The sequence below is a fragment of the Entelurus aequoreus genome, linkage group LG03 (genome assembly GCF_033978785.1).
Source record: "Entelurus aequoreus isolate RoL-2023_Sb linkage group LG03, RoL_Eaeq_v1.1, whole genome shotgun sequence".
Taxonomy (NCBI): Eukaryota; Metazoa; Chordata; class Actinopteri; order Syngnathiformes; family Syngnathidae; genus Entelurus; species Entelurus aequoreus.
In genome coordinates this window covers 24,614,760-24,629,562 of record NC_084733.1, presented here as the reverse complement: position 1 = coordinate 24,629,562, position 14,803 = coordinate 24,614,760, and the positions used below count along the sequence as shown (strand labels likewise).

Here is a 14,803-nt window from a genome sequence, read left to right as displayed (position 1 = left end):
GTACCCACACTCTTTTACTATGAAGTTGATGTAACACGTGGCTTGGCATTGTCTTGCTGAAATAAGCAGGGGCGTCCATGGTAACGTTGCTTGGATGGCAACATATGTTGCTCCAAAACCTGTATGTACCTTTCAGCATTAATGGCGCCTTCACAGATGTGTAAGTTACCCATGTCTTGGGCACTAATACACCCCCATACCATCACAGATGCTGGCTTTTCAACTTTGCGCCTACAACAATCCGGATGGTTCTTTTCCTCTTTGGTCCGGAGGACACAACGTCCACAGTTTCCAAAAACAATTTGAAATGTGGACTCGTCAGACCACAGAACACTTTTCCACTTTGTATCAGTCCATCTTAGATGAGCTCAGGCCCAGCGAAGCCGACGGCGTTTCTGGGTGTTGTTGATAAACGGTTTTCGCCTTGCATAGGAGAGTTTTAACTTGCACTTACAGATGTAGCGACCAACTGTAGTTACTGACAATGGGTTTCTGAAGTGTTCCTGAGCCCATGTGGTGATATCCTTTACACACTGATGTCGCTTGTTGATGCAGTACAGCCTGAGGGATCAAAGGTCACAGGCTTAGCTGCTTACGTGCAGTGATTTCTCCAGATTCTCTGAACCCTTTGATGATATTACGGACCGTAGATGGTGAAATTCCTAAATTCCTTGCAATAGCTGGTTGAGAAAGGTTATTCTTAAACTGTTCAACAATTTGCTCACGCATTTGTTGACAAAGTGGTGACCCTCGCCCCATCCTTGTTTGTGAATGACTGAGGATTTCATGGAATCTACTTTTATACCCAATCATGGCACCCACCTGTTCCCAATTTGCCTGTTCACCTGTGGGATGTTCCAAATAAGTGTTTGATGAGCATTCCTCAACTTTATCAGTATTTATTGCCACCTTTCCCAACTTCTTTGTCACGTGTTGCTGGCATCAAATTCTAAAGTTAATGATTATTTGCAAAAAAAAAAAAAGTTTATCAGTTTGAACATCAAATATGTTGTCTTTGTAGCATATTCAACTGAATATGGGTTGAAAATGATTTGCAAATCATTGTATTCCGTTTAAATTTACATCCAACACAATTTCCCAACTCATATGGAAACGGGGTTTGTGATAGCGAAGGAGCGTAATTGGTGTATGAGAATCTACGCTCCAAATCTCATCTGAACGTGTCATCCATTGCATTGCTATCACCTCCGGATCTTATCAGAACTTATCAGGTCGTCTTCTGAGGTGATATTCGACCACAAATACCACAGCAGGCTACGAGTAGGCAAATGTGGAGATCCCACGACAGTGTGAACGGGGGCCTAAAAGGGCAAACAACAGTCATCACTACAATCGTAGAAAGGTGGACGTCGCATTGGAAAAGGCAGGAAGAAATTACTCAACATAGTAATCTAACGCTCAGTTTTATAAAGGGGTAATATTATGGAGTTTGTTTTTAAAATTTCAAACATCCTTGTGGTCTGCATACAGGGTTCGTACGGCTGCTTAAAAACCTTGAAAATGCTTGGATTTTAATGTTGTGTTTTCAAGGTTTGAAAAATGCTTGAATTTGGGGTGAAGTGCTTGTAAATGCTTGGAAATGTTCATCATATTTCTCAGCAGTCTCACTCAATAGGCTAATTATAAAATGGAAAAAAAATAAAATAAGTTTCCTTAAAAATGAAAGCGACACGCTTGACCTGTTGGCTTTGCACGAACCCTTACATTAGGTTGTTGTCATGCCAGAGCCGTATATATACGGCTCTGGCAGTGGTGCATCGGTCCATCATGCCGGGAGGTTGTCGTTTTAATGAACATGATGTATGCATTATGATACAAACAAACTAGTAAACAATAATAATTCATGTTATTTCTGGTAAGGAATGATGTGTACATGAATGATGATGATACAAACAAACAAGTAAACAATGTTTGCAAACACCAACGACATTGAATAGTCTACAGAAACACTGCTTAATTTTCTATGACCCATTCAGTTAATGATAACTGCTGGTTCAATGTTAGGCTTAGGTTTTAGCAGATTTTCCGTATTTTTCCTACAGACACCATTTGGTCACCTCAAACAACAAGGCTATGGATTGATTCAAACTGGTTTTCGCCTTTTGAAGGGTACTGGAAAAACTGGAAAATTGATCTTGAAAGTGTCATGTCTGTTGATCATGTTTTTGTTTGGCCATGTGCTGTTTGTTTTTTAGACTCTTTTTAGTTCCTGGTTGTGCACTCTTGTTTGTTTTGTCACCATAGCGACCATTAGTTTCACCTGTTTCACGTTTTGCACTCGCGCACCTGTTGTCAATCATGTCTGTATTATTTAAGCCCATAGTTGCCAGGAAGTCAGCCTGGCGACATTAACTCTGTTATCCCTGTTACTCCATTGATTACATGTTCCATGCCATAGATTCCTGCTCTGCCAAGTAAGTTTTTGTTATTAATGCCACAGTTAGTGACTTTAGTTTCATGTTTATAGTTTTTGCCTTTGTGCTAGTTTTTGTTTTCTTAGCCAAGTTTATGAGCGCGCCTTTCGTTTGTACCCCTTTTTGTAGTTTGTTAGTGTTAAAATAAATATATATCTACCTTCATGCCGTGTCCGGTCCAGCTTTTCTTGCATCTCGGGAAAACAAACAACCCATAGTCCACGTACTGACAGAAAGTCCTTAAAAAGTGCTTGAATTTGGCCATTTAAAGATGTACGAAGCCTGTACATAACATGTAACGGTGGTTCTTTGGTCCACATTTTCAAGCCGCTTTCTGACCGGCTCTTCAGGATGCGCCGTTTTGTGGGCGGTCTTATTTACGTGGCTCCACTTCGACAGTGTCTTCTCCCTGTCATCCATGTTGTAGTTTTTATGTCATGAACCCGCATGGCTTCGATGGTTGTGACCCCAAGATGCAGGAAACAGGAGGTTGACGAGCAGGTAAGAGTTTTTATTATACTTAAACAAGGAGGGAGCAGTCGTGCATGTAATGCAGGGGTGCCCATTACGTCGATCGGGAGCTACCGGTCGATCGCGGAGGGTGTGTCAGTCGATCGCCAGCCAGGCATTAAAAAAATAGTCCTAAAAATGAGCGATCATAAATCTTCACTATGACGTCACTTTCGTCACTTGATTGACATTCATGGCACTCGAGGGTCTTCTGAGATGACGCTGGCTGCTGCCAGCTCATTATTAAGAAAAAATTACCGACAGGAAGGCGAGAAACACTTTATTTCAACAGACTCTGGCGCCGTACCTGTCGTCAAAACTCCAAAGACCGACTGCACAGTTGCACAATAAAAGCGCTGCTTCATCCTGCCTGCTCTAACAAAATAAGAGTCTCAGAAAGCTGGCGTGCACAAGCTAGCAAGCTACGGAGTTTGCCGCCAATGTATTTCTTGTAAAGTGTATACAAAGGAGTACGGAAGCTGGACAAATAAGATGCCAAAAACCAACCACTTTCATGTGGTATTGGACAGAAAGGAGGACTTTTTTTCTCCTCCATTTGAAAATGCGGACGTTATCAGCACTACTGTCTGATTCCTATCAATGCAAGTCATCAGAATCAGGTAATACACCAACTTATATTCTTGTCTTCATGAAAGAAAGGAATCCATATGTGTTAAACATGCTTGTATTATCTTTAAACACCTTTAACTTGTTAACAATATTAACTATATGTGTTAAACATGCTTGTATTATCTTTAAACACCTTTAACTTGTTAACAATATTAACTATATGTGTTAAACATGCTTGCATTATCTTTAAACACCTTTAACTTGTTAACAATATTAACTATATGTGTTAAACATGCTTGTATTATCTTTAAACACCTTTAACTTATTAACAATATTAACTATAAGTGTTAAACATGCTTGTATTATCTTTAAACACCTTTAACTTGTTAACAATATTAACTATGTGTTAAACATGCTTGCATTATCTTTAAACACCTTTAACTTATTAACAATATTAACTATAAGTGTTAAACATGCTTGTATTATCTTTAAACACCTTTAACTTGTTAACAATATTAACTATATGTGTTAAACATGCTTGCATTATCTTTAAACACCTTTAACTTGTTAACAATATTAACTATATGTGTTAAACATGCTTGTATTATCTTTAAACACCTTTGACTTGTTAACAATATTAACTATATGTGTTAAACATGCTTGCCTTATCATTAAACACCTTTAACTTGTTAACAAAAACATATATTTCATAAATAAATAAATATAAATTATATATATGAATGAGGTAGATCCCCACGACTTGATCAATTGAAAAGTAGCTCGCCTGCAGAAAAAGCGTGGGCACCCCTGATGTAATGGTTCCCAACATAATCAATCCTCGAATTTTGAAAATTGGTGCTGTCTGATTGTGCGTGGATAGGTACTCGGTAGTACCGACGGAATTTGGTCGGTACCTATAAAAGTACCGAATTTAGTACCCATCCGAAAGCACCATTGTTCTGAAGCAGCGCAACTTGGTAACTATCACCTTCATGGTCTTCTTCCATAGCAAGGCACTTATTATCTTGGAGAGTTGTTTGGGCTTGTTACGCTGTTGGACAACTGCCATGCGACCCTGTTTTCCATGGGAAGTTTCACAGTTTCACAGTACATGTTACAATCCATGTTTCCCTTAATGAATGGCAGCTGCTTACTGCTGCCAGCACTCCTGCATTCTGAGACCATGACATGCTTGACTGTGAGCATGACACAATTACCTTTTGACTCACTTATGTGGCCGATACCGAGACACTAATAGCTGTGTGTTGAGTCATGTTCAGTGCATGCTAAATCTAAACAGCTCTACAAGCCATACACTGACTACTTTTAAGTATGTCTAAGCTTTCATTTCTTTAATATTGTTCGCTGAAATTAGACATAGCATACATTTGATCACGTATGGCTTAAGAAGGATATTTTTTACGGTATGTCTAATAACCGTTGTTTGTGCGTCATTTCTATGAAAACAGTTGTCAATGGCGCTGGAAAGAAAATACAGTAATGTGGCAAATAAGGTTGTCAATTCAAGAACATTACCGGGAAATAACGAGGTTGTTTTCAATAGATGTATTACCACACACTCATTTTAGGGATTCCTCACCATTTTGACCTCGGGGGCCCAACTTTTCCACTACAGAGGGGCCCCACTCAAATATTAACACTGAATTAGGAATAGAGATGTCCGATAATGTCGGTCGATAAATGTTTTAAAATGTAATATCGGAAATTATCGGTATCATTTTTTTTTTTATAATCGGTATCGTTTTTTTTTGGTTTTTGTTTTTTTTAATTAAATCAACCTAAAAAACACAAGATACACTTACAATTAGTGCACCAACCCAAAAAACCTCCCTCCCCCATTTACACTCATTCACACTCATTCACACAAAAGGGTTGTTTCTTTCTGTTATTAATATTCTGGTTCCTACATTATATATCAATATAGTCTGCAAGGGATACAGTCCGTAAGCACACATGATAGTGCGTGCTGCTGGTCCACTAATAGTACTAACCTTTAACAGTTAATTTTACTCATTTTCATTAATTACTAGTTTCTATGTAACTGTTTTTATATTGTTTTACTTTATTTTTTATTGAAGAAAATGTTTTTAATTTATTTATCTTATTTTATTTCATTATTTTTTTAAAAATAGGACCTTATCTTCACCATACCTGGTTGTCCAAATTAGGCATAATAATGTGTTAATTCCACGACTGTATATATCGGTTGATATCGGCATCGGTAATTAAAGAGTTGGACAATATCGGAATATTGGATATCGGCAAAAAGCCATTATCGGACATCACTAATTATTATCAAGGCTTACATCAGGCTGATTACAAATTAATACAAATGCAATATACTGCTAAAGAAGGCACTAAAATAGATTTAAAATGAACAATACATACAATTACAAAATGTTGAATAAATTCCAACTAAATTAATAATAAGTACAAATAATATATACGTTTCTTTAAAAATTGTCAATAAAATAAAGTGCTAAATAAAATAAATCTTCACCCCTTAAGACAGTGGTTCTCAAACTTTTTTTGTCATCCCCCACTTTGGACAAGGGGGAGTTTTCAAGCCCCACCTGCCCCCATCGCCCCAATAAAACGCTAATGCCAAGCTTAACATTTTCTAATTTATTGAACATCAAGTAACATCAAGTTGTATACATTCAAACTCAATAACATAAAATAACATCAAGTTCAATAATAAATAAAATAACTGTGCAGCTGTGGTATAACTTGCATCAAGTTCAATAATAAATAAAATAACTTGCATCAAGTTCAATAATAAATAAAACAATAGTGTTATAACTTGCATCAAGTTCAATTAAAAATCAAAAAAAGTGTTATAACTTGCATCAAGTTCAATAATAAATCAAATAAAAGTGTTATAACTTGCATCAAGTTCAATAATAAATCAAATAAAAGTGTTTTAACTTGCATCAAGTTCAATAATAAATCAAATAAAAGTGTTATAACTTGCATCAAGTTCAATAATAAATCAAATAAAAGTGTTATAACTTGCATCAAGTTCAATAATAAATCAAATAAAAGTGTTATAACTTGCATCAAGTTCAATAATAAATCAAATAACTTGCATCAAGTTTAATAATAAATAAAATAAAAGTGCCACTTTGCAATCTTTGCAAAAAAAAAAAAGGAGGAGCTATGCATTTGGCAAGACAGGACAAGTGAACATGAGTTTTACAGTACTCCAGCATTAGTGGCTGCAATGAGCCTGTTTTGCACTAACTAATTGTAATATGATCAAACTTTCTTGTTTTTGTCAAAAGTATTGCAGCCGCATTTTGTACCAACTGTAATCTTTTAATGCTAGACATAGGGAGACCCGAAAATAATACGTTACAGTAATCGAGACGAGACGTAACGAACGCATGAATAATGATCTCAGCGTCGCTAGTGGACAAGATGGAACAATTTTAGCGATATTACGGAGATGAAAGAAGGCCGTTTTAGTAACACTCTTAATGTGTGACTCAAACGAGAGAGTTGGGTCGAAGATAATACCCAGATTCTTTACCGAGTCGCCTTGTGTAATTGTTTGGTTGTCAAATGTTAAGGTGGTATTATTAAATAGATGTCGGTGTCTAGCAGGACCGATAATCAGCATTTCCGTTTTCTTAGCGTTGAGTTGCAAAAAGTTAGCGGACATCCATTGTTTAATTTCATTAAGACACGCCTCCAGCTGACTACAATCCGGCGTGTTGGTCAGCTTTAGGGGCATGTAGAGTTGAGTGTCATCAGCATAACAGTGAAAGCTAACACCGTATTAGCGTATGATGTCACCTAGTGGCAGCATGTAAATACTAAAGAGTGCAGGGCCAAGAACCATACCCTGGGGAACTCCGCACGTTACCTTGACATAGTCCGAGGTCACATTGTTATGGGAGACACACTGCATCCTGTCAGTAAGATAAGAGTTAAACCAAGACAAGGCTAAGTCTGACATCCCAAGACGCGTTTTGATACGCTCTAATAAAATATTATGATCTACGGTATCGAAAGCGGCGCTAAGATCAAGAAGCAGCAACATAGATGACGCATCAGAATCCATCGTTAGCAATAGATCATTAGTCATTTTTGCGAGGGCTGTCTCCGTAGAGTGATTTGCCCTGAAACCGGATTGAAAAGGTTCACAGAGATTGTTAGTCACTAAGTGTTCATTTAGCTGCTGTGCAACAATTTTTTCGAGAATTTTGGAAATAAACGGAAGGTGGGAGACCGGTCGGTAGTTTACCATGAGGTCAGGATCGAGGTTAGGTCTTTTGAGCAGAGGATGAATAACCGCTTTTTTGAATGCTAGGGAAACAGTGCCGGAGGAAAGTGATAAGTTTATAATATTTAACACTGATGGACCTAATAATACAAACAGTTCCTTGATAAGTTTCCCAGGAAGTGGGTCAAGTAAACATGTTGTTTGTTTTATCCCACTTACACGCTGTAATAATTCCTCTAATGTTATTTCATCAAATATAGAGAGACTATTTTGGAGGGCAGTGTCCGTCGTATATACAGTCATATTTGTGTTAATAGAACCCAGTTGTAGCTGGGATGCGTTGTCTTTAATCTCCTTTCTAATGAGTTCAATTTTCTTATTAAAGAAATTCATAAAATCATCTGCCGAGTGGGTGGAGCTACTGGGAGGAGTCCCTTGTTGGGTTAGCGATGCTACTGTACTAAACATAAATTTAGGATCGTTTTTGTTGAGGCGGATGAGATTTGAGTAGTATTTAGCTTTAGCTAAGGTAAGCATGCGTTTATAAGTTATTAAACTATCACTCCATGCTTGATGGAAAACCTCAAGTTTAGTCGCGCGCCATTTGCGTTCCAGCTTTCTACATGATAATTTATGAGCTCTAATTTCTTCTGTAAACCATGGGGTGCGCCTTTTAGGGGCCCTTTTTTGCTTTAGCGGTGCTATACTATCAATAATTTCGCGCAAGGCATCGTCAAAGTTGTTAGTGAGGTTATCAATAGAGCCGACATAATTTGGGAATGGTGCCATTACCGAAGGCAGTAGGTCAGCAAGAGTCATCGTTGTGGCAGCATTAATATTGCGGCCGCTATAGCAATTATTATGATTATTAGCTTGTTGACAATGAGTCAAAACTTCAAATTTTATAAGGTAATGATCGGACATTACTTTAGTATATGGAAGTATCATAACTTTGGAGGTGGTGACACCCCTGACAAGCACTAGATCTATTGTATTACCGTTGCGATGCGTGGGTTCATGTATTATTTGTGTAAGACCACAGCTATCAATTATGGTTTGGAGCGCCACGCACTGAGGGTCCGATGGGGTATTCATATGGATGTTAAAGTCCCCCATTATGATTATATTGTCGGCGTGCGTCACTAGATCAGCAACGAACTCTGAGAATTCACTGATAAAGTCCGAATAGGGCCCAGGGGGACGGTAGATAACAGCCAGGTCGAGAGGTAGCGGTGTGACAGACCTCATAGTAAGCACCTCAAACGATTTATATTTATTATTTAGGTTAGGGGTAAGGTTGGAATTTTCATTGTATATTAGTGCGACACCCCCTCCCCTTTTAAGAGGACGGGCAACATGCACATTCGTATAGTTAGGAGGAGATGCCTCATTTAGCGCAAAAAATTTGTCTGGTTTGAGCCGGGTTTCGCTAAGACCAATGACGTTAAGATTGTTGTCTCTAATGACCTCATTAACTAATAACGCCTTGGGAGACAATGATCTTATGTTTAAAAAGCCCATATTATAGGTATTGGGCTGTTATACTATTAGTGGACCAGCAGCACGCACAATCATGTGAGCTTACGGACTGTATCCCTTGCAGACTGTATTGATATATATTGATATGTAATGTAGGAACCAGAATATTAATAACAGAAAGAAACAACCCTTTTGTATGAATGAGTGTAAATGGGGGAGGGAGGTTTTTTGGGTTGGTGCACTAATTGTAAGTGTATCTTGTGTTTTTTATGTAGATTTAATAAAAAAAAAACAACAACAAAAAAAACGTTACCGATAATACAAAAAAACGATACCGATAATTTCCGATATTACATTTTAAAGCATTTATCTGTAATTACAACTATACAGACCACAGCTGAAAAAAACTATATTACCTAACACTGTGCTACATAATTTTTAAATGTTTCAAATATGTTCTTATGAGGCCCTTGGCTTGCATTCTTTAAGCATGAGATAGATTATAAAAGACAAAAAAAACCAGTGTAGCGACTTAATGGATATGTTCTTGCTTTTTACAACTTATATGTCAAATACATGTCTGTTTTACTTGACTAGTAATCAAATAATTTGTCTTCATAAACTTCCATTAAGAAGATAAATGAGTATGAGTAAAATAATATCCACACACATTGGGGTTCTATACATTGTGGTAAAGATTGTCTGTAAGTGCTGTTTTTGGCATATGGAATCTGCAAACTGTATCAAGTCTGATGATTGACGCTAGCCAGAAGTTCCTGCGTGAGCGGAATTTATCACAGGGATAATTAAGGACGTCAGAACCAGTCAGGAAGCCAGTACATGAAGTTCACCAGCCGCCATAAGTATTCACATGCTAGCACACAACAGGCGTGGCCCACCGACTTAAAAAGGACAGACAAGCATTCAATACTGCATGACGCACTAGATGCTGGCTCTGGCTAAGAGGCATCTGTCCAAAGTGTGGCCATTTGCAGCCCGCTACTAGAGTTTATTTTGGCCTGCAGCATATTGTGCAAATAAAATAAAAAATAAAAAAAATGGAAGAAAAAAGTGCAAAAAGACTGAAATGTTGATACTAATTACTAGGGTTGTCCAGATCCAACATTGAAATCAGTTATCAGTCCGATATCCACAAAAAACAAACATTAGATTATATCTTTTTGCATCTACAAAACCCAAAACCAGTGAAGTTGGCACGTTGTGTAAACCGTAAATACAAACAGAATACAATGATTTACAAATCCTTTTCAACCTATATTCAATTGAATTGACTGCAAAGACAAGATACTTAACGTTCGAACCGGAAAACTTTGTTATATTTTGCAAATGTTAGCTCATTTGGAATTTGATGCCTGCAACATGTTTCAAAAAAGCTGGCACAAGTGGCAAAGAAGACTGAGAAAGTTGAGGAATGCTCATCAAACACTTATTCGGAACATCCTGCTGGTCTGTATTTTGGGATGTGCATAAGTCCTGAAAATGTGCGCGGATCCGCCTCTGTAGTCCGTGCCGACAAATATGACGGGGAGAAGACGCTGCAGAGGGTGAGCCACTTAAATAAGACCGCCCACAAAATGGTGTGTCAAAAAGTCTGGATTATTTTCTAAATGTAAAAATATCTGGGTTTTTTTCTAAGTGTCAAAAAAATCTGGATTTTTTTTTTGTCAAAAAGTTGGGATTTTTTCTAAGTGTCAAAAAGTCTGGATTTTGCTGTCAAAAAGTCTGTTTTTTTGTAAGTGTCAAAAAGTCTGGATTTCTTTTGTCCAAAAGTCAGGATTTTTTCTAAGTGTCAAAAAGTTGGAAATTTTTCCCAAATGTCAAAAAGTAGGAAATTTTTCTAAGTGTCAAAAAGTCTGGATTTTTCTGTCAAAAAGTCAGTTTTTTTTCTAAGTGTTAAAAAGTCGGGATTTTTTTGGTCGAAAAGGCAGGATTTTTGTAAGTGTCAAAAAATCCGGATTTTTTGTAAGTGTCAAAAAATCTGGATTTTTTGTAAGTGTCAAAAAATCTGGATTTTTTGTAAGTGTCAAAAAATCTGGATTCTTTCTAAGTGTCAAAAAATCGGGATTTTTTTCTCAGTGTCAAAAACTCTGGATTTTTTCTGTCAAAAAGTCAGAATTTCTTTTGTCAAAAAATCTGGATTTATTTTGTCAAAAAGTCTGGATTTTTTCTCAGTGTCAAAAAGTCTGGATTTTTTCTGTCAAAAAGTCGGAATTTCTTTTGTCAAAAAATCTGGATTTCTTTCGTCAAAAAGTCGGGATTTTTTCCAAGTGTCAAAAAGTCTGGATTTTTTCGACGCTGCCGAGGGTGAGCTACGTAAATAAGACCGCCCACAAAACGGCGCATCCTGAAGCGACTGTCAGAAAGCGTCTTGAAGATGATCTGTAAAACATAATATATGCAACATTTTGACCAAAGAACCACCATTACATGTTATGTAGACCACAAGGAAGTGTTTTACATTTAGGAAAAAATATATATAATATGACCCCTTTAATGCGCCCTATAATCCGGTGCGCCTTTTGTATGAAAATAGTCCTGACTAGACCCGCTCATCGGCAGTGCGCCTCGTAATCCGGTGCACCCTATTGTCCGGAAAATACGGTAAACAAGTATTAAACATTATGAAATACAAAGTCTCCAAAGCAGAAGCGTATTACAAAGTATTCGATAACAAACGTGTCCGCATCATTCATGAGCTTAGCTTAGCTTTGAGTTGAGTTTGAGTTTATTTTTAACATGCAAACAAACATACAACATGATAAATCACAATTTCCAGTTTCTCTTTTCAACATGTTCGAAAAGGAGTAGAAAGAAGCAGAGCTTATTTAGAGAGCTTAACTAGGTGTCACCAAAAAAAAACTATTATCACTCTACTTTAACTTAATAACAGCATAAATCCGTCCCGATCAGTTGATAATATGCCTGTTAGTGTTTTCCATACTTACCATTAGTCTCTGTTTGCTAACATTCCACACTGCAAAATATTAAAAGTGTGTTTAATTTTACACATACATGTATAAGTATGTATATATATATATATATATATATATATATATATATATATATATATATATATATATATATATATATATATATATATATATATATATATATATATATATATATATATATATATATATATATATATATATGTCCATCCATCCATCCATTTTCTACCGCTTGTCCCTTTTGGGGTCGCGGGGGGTTGCTGGAGCCTATCTCAGCTGCATTCGGGCGGAAGGCGGGGTACACCCTGGACAAGTCGCCACCTCATCATATATGTATATGTATATATATGTATGTATATATGTGTATATGTGTATGTATATGTATGTATGTGTATATATGTATATGTATGTATGTGTATATATGTATACTGTATGTATGTGTATATGTATATATATGCATATGTATGGATATGTGCATGTGTGTGGATATATACATTTAAATAGATGTATACAGTATCTTCTTTTTTATAATTTTTACTATTTTTATTACTATATTATTGTGTATGCACCTTAGGGGATCTGCTCCAATTTTGTTGTTCTTTGAACCTGTTCGCTGTAATAATGACAATAAAACTCTATTCTATTCTATTCTAATTTGCATTGGCTCAATATCGGCATCGGACAATACTCAAGGATATTGTATATAACGAATAAAGTCACCTATAACAGGTGATATACACACTCTTCATGTGAAAATGAACCAGACTACATGAGGTAATGGAAGACACCATTTTTTCAACCTACGATCAAATTCCAAGCATCTGCGCTATCTCCCTCTCGGCCTTTCTCCTCGCCTGACTGGCTCAGACGTTTGGGTTTTTTGATTTACCCTAACCGTCTCGTCTAGCATCCCGAACACTGCCAGTTGACGTTTGGACCAGTGCTTTAGCAGTACCCCGCAGAGACAACTCAAGGCAGTAAAACACATCCTATTAAACACTGTTGAGTGCACAATGACCTCATGAGGACAGCTCCACTTTGAATCCTCCCTCTTGGGGGATTTGCTTTTTTTTGGTAAACAAGCAAACCTCATTTTAATTAAACGTTTGCATTCTTCAAAAGAGCACACAGACCTGCTCTAAACTACATGCACTCTGGGCACTTCTTTTAAATACTGAGGAATTTGGAGAAATCCATTGACTTTACAAGGTTAATGATTTCTTTGTTTCAATTATAATGATATAGCAACAACACAATAATGCTAACAGTTTTTTGCAGTATCGTTATCCTCACCTGCTGATATAATGAATACAATATCAAATGATTTTAGGCAAGGAAACTATTTCTGTAGCCCATTTTGTAGTTATTATTGTATTAATATTTCCACCACAAAATATTTGTTTTTTTAAACATTAAAGGTCACCTTGTACACTTTTAAAATATTACGAAAAACATGACTGTAAACAAACAAAACAAAAAAGGCTATATTATGTATTGTAAATAAACTTTTATAACATACATGACTGGGCGCAATTAATTATTCAAAACTATTACAACAACAGTTTTTTCCCCAAAAGCAGTGGTCCCCAAACTACGGCCCCCCAGCGTCCAAAATCCGGCCGGCGGGAAGTCCCAAGTTAAAAAAAAATATATATATATTTTTTTATTATTATTTTTTTTTTAATTTGTCCTTACTAGTCCATTTTCTACCGTCTCCTAGCCACTCAGGCAAATCATATTGTCTAAAAATGCATTTTACCATCGATAACGTGACATGCAGCAAGTGCGCTCTTTAAGTCAATTAGTGCGTGAGGAATATATATGTATGAATACATATATATATAAATATATATATACATGGACATATACATATATACACACACATATATACACATTTACATATACATATACATATATACACACACACACACACACACATTTACATAATATATATATATATATATATATACACACAAATGTACATATATATATATATACATACATATACATATATATATATATATATATATATATATATATATATATATATATATATATATATATATATATATATATATATATATATATATATATATATATATATATACACACATATACATATATACACAAATATACATACATATATATATATATATACATATATATACACACATATACATATATATACACACATATACATATATATATACACATATACATACATATATATACACACATATACATATATATATACACATATACATACATATATATACACACATATACATATATATATACACACATATACATATATATATATATATACACACACAGACATACATATATATATACATATATACATACATACATACATACATACATACATACATACATACATACATACATACATACATACATACATACATACATACATACATACATATATATATATATATATATATATATATATATATATATATATATATATATATATATATATATATATATATATATATATATATATATATATATATATAGTGCGGCCCCCAGCCAAATTGTTTTACCCCAATGCGGCCCCGGAGTCAAAAAGT

General features: G+C 35.7%; 1 long non-coding RNA gene across 1 annotated transcript in view; it reads right to left on the bottom strand.

The window, feature by feature from the left end:
- Positions 1–14,803, bottom strand: part of LOC133645612 (uncharacterized) — a 101,597-nt gene that overhangs the window by 71,896 nt on the left and 14,898 nt on the right. The window lies entirely within an intron of this gene.